The following is a 2,500-nucleotide window of genomic DNA, read 5'->3' on the forward strand; positions in this document are numbered from 1 at the left end:
AGAGAGGGCGAGAGGGAGAGAGGGAGAGAGGGCGAGAGGGCGAGAGGGCGAGAGGGCGAGAGGGCGAGAGGGCGAGAGGGCGAGAGGGCGAGAGGGCGAGAGGGCAAGAGGGCAAGAGGGCAAGAGGGCGAGAGGGCGAGAGAGAGAGAGAGAGAGAGAGAGAGAGTGAGAGAGAGAGAGAGAGAGAGAGAGAGAGTGTGCTTGCTTGTATGTGTTTGTTGAGAAAGCTCAGTTTACTTTCAAGAAAATAAAGGCATTTAGGTGAGAGGAGAACGGAAATAACGATAATAGATGAAAAGAAAAGATATGATAAAAATAAACAAGCTAAAACCGAAAATGAATAACGTTTATCGCAATAACACCGGTGAGAAGAATAAAGGAAATAGTAAAAAGATAGCAATAGCGATAATAGTAATTGGGATAGACATGAATATACTAAAACAAGAGAAAGTAGAAAGGAGAAGGGAAGAAAGGGAGAAGAGGAGAGGGGTAGGAAACGGGGAAAGAGGAATGAGGAGGGGAGGGAAATGAGGAGTAAGGAAGAGAGGAAAAATGAAGAAAAGGAGAAGGGGTGAGGAAGAGAGAGAAGGGGAGAGAAAGAGAACGGGTAAAGGAGAGATGGAGGAGGAAAGGAAGAAGAGTGAGAAAGAGAGGGAAAGAGAAGGGGTAAGGAAGAGAGGGAGAAAAGAGAGAAGAGGAGTAAGGAAGAGAAGGAGATAAAAAATAAGGGAAAAGAGGTGGGGAGGAGAGGAAGAACTGAGTGGAAATGAATGAGGCAGGAAGAGAATGAGGGGAATGAGGAGGAGAAGAATAAAGGTGTGAGGAGGAAAGGAAGAAGAGGAGTGAGGGAGACGGAAAAAAAGGTAGATAGAAGCTTGAAAGGTGCTTCACTGATATATATATATATATATATATATATATATATATATATATATATATATATATATATATATATATATATATATGATATATATCTATCCATTTGTCTATCTATCTATTCACATGTCTATCTATCTACCTATTCGTCAATCTACTCATATATCCATCTAGTTATATTTCCATCTATTCATCTATATCTGTCTATATGTATCTGTTCATCTATATTTATCTATCTGTATCTATTCATCTATATTTATCTATTTAGTAATATCTATTTGTCTATATTTATCTATATCCATTTGTTGATATTTATTCATCTATATCTATTAGTCGATATTTATTCATCTATATCTATTTGTCGATATTTATTTATCCATTTCTATGTCAGTCAACAAAATCTAATAAGATACAAAAAATAGATTGAAAGACGTGGTACCTACACGACCCCTGATCAGCTGGAATAGGTGAGGCTCGAACGCGTGACTCTCGCGTGGGAGGCGACGGCCTTACCAACTGCACCACTGAATATTACGTTTCAAGGAAGGGATTGGGGATTTAAAATGTGTGTGTGTGTGTGTGTGTGTGTGTGTGTGTGTGTGTGTGTGTGTGTGTGTGTGTGTGTGTGTGTGTGTGTGTGTGTGTGTGTGTGTGTGTGTGTGTGTGTGTGTGTGTGTGTGTGTGTGTGTGTGTGCATTCGTATACACAGATCTGTGTGTGTGCGTGCATTCGTGTACATAGATATGTGTGTGTGTGCATCCTTGTACTTAGATCTGTGTGTGCATTCGTGTACATAATCTGAGTGTGTATGTGCATGTGTATTCATGTTCACAGATTTGTGTGTGTGCGAGTTTCCACATTTTTCATGTATGTTTGCAGATGTAGTACATTTAACACATAGATGAGGGAAGTGAGTGGATTTTGAACATGATGTTGAGGGATAAAATGATACAACATAGTCACGTTTTCTCCTTTTATCTTTTTCAAATAAGGTTATGGTATATTTTAAGCAGGAAAGTGTCATATGCATGTAAAAACAATAGAGAATTTTATGAAAAATAATCGACCACTTTGGGCTTCGTTGTAAGGTTTCAATAAATCGAAATTAAGTAACAATGAATAACATTCATAATAAACATGCTACAGAAGTTTCTTGGAATAAAATGAATCATGAAAATAATCCGCGATTGGTTAAGTAAATCCCTGTTATTATAACAACGATAACAATAACAACACTCTTTCGACGAACTTGCGTTGCAATGATTAATGAAAATTTCAACATAACTTAAAGTTGTTATGTTTAGTAAATTTAAGTTCAAATAAAAATCTTAATCAGTCTTGTTATCATATACTCTTAAATATTTTGATTACAAGGTACTGCATTTTCATAATCCTAAACGACACTTCGGAACCGAAATTAATTATGAGATCGAATGTGGGTGATTTGCCTTGCAATCAAATATGTTAAAGAAAAAACAAATATGTCTCATGCAATTTGTTTTCAACACATACTGATAAAGGCAACATATATGAATCACGGTTTAAGAAAGTACTGAAATGTTTTTCTTTTGAAGGATCCTTGAGATAGAGATTACTCATTAGGCCATCTTGACTGTTTGGGACG

The sequence above is a fragment of the Penaeus vannamei genome, chromosome 19, assembly GCF_042767895.1.
Source record: "Penaeus vannamei isolate JL-2024 chromosome 19, ASM4276789v1, whole genome shotgun sequence".
NCBI classification, from domain to species: domain Eukaryota; kingdom Metazoa; phylum Arthropoda; class Malacostraca; order Decapoda; family Penaeidae; genus Penaeus; species Penaeus vannamei.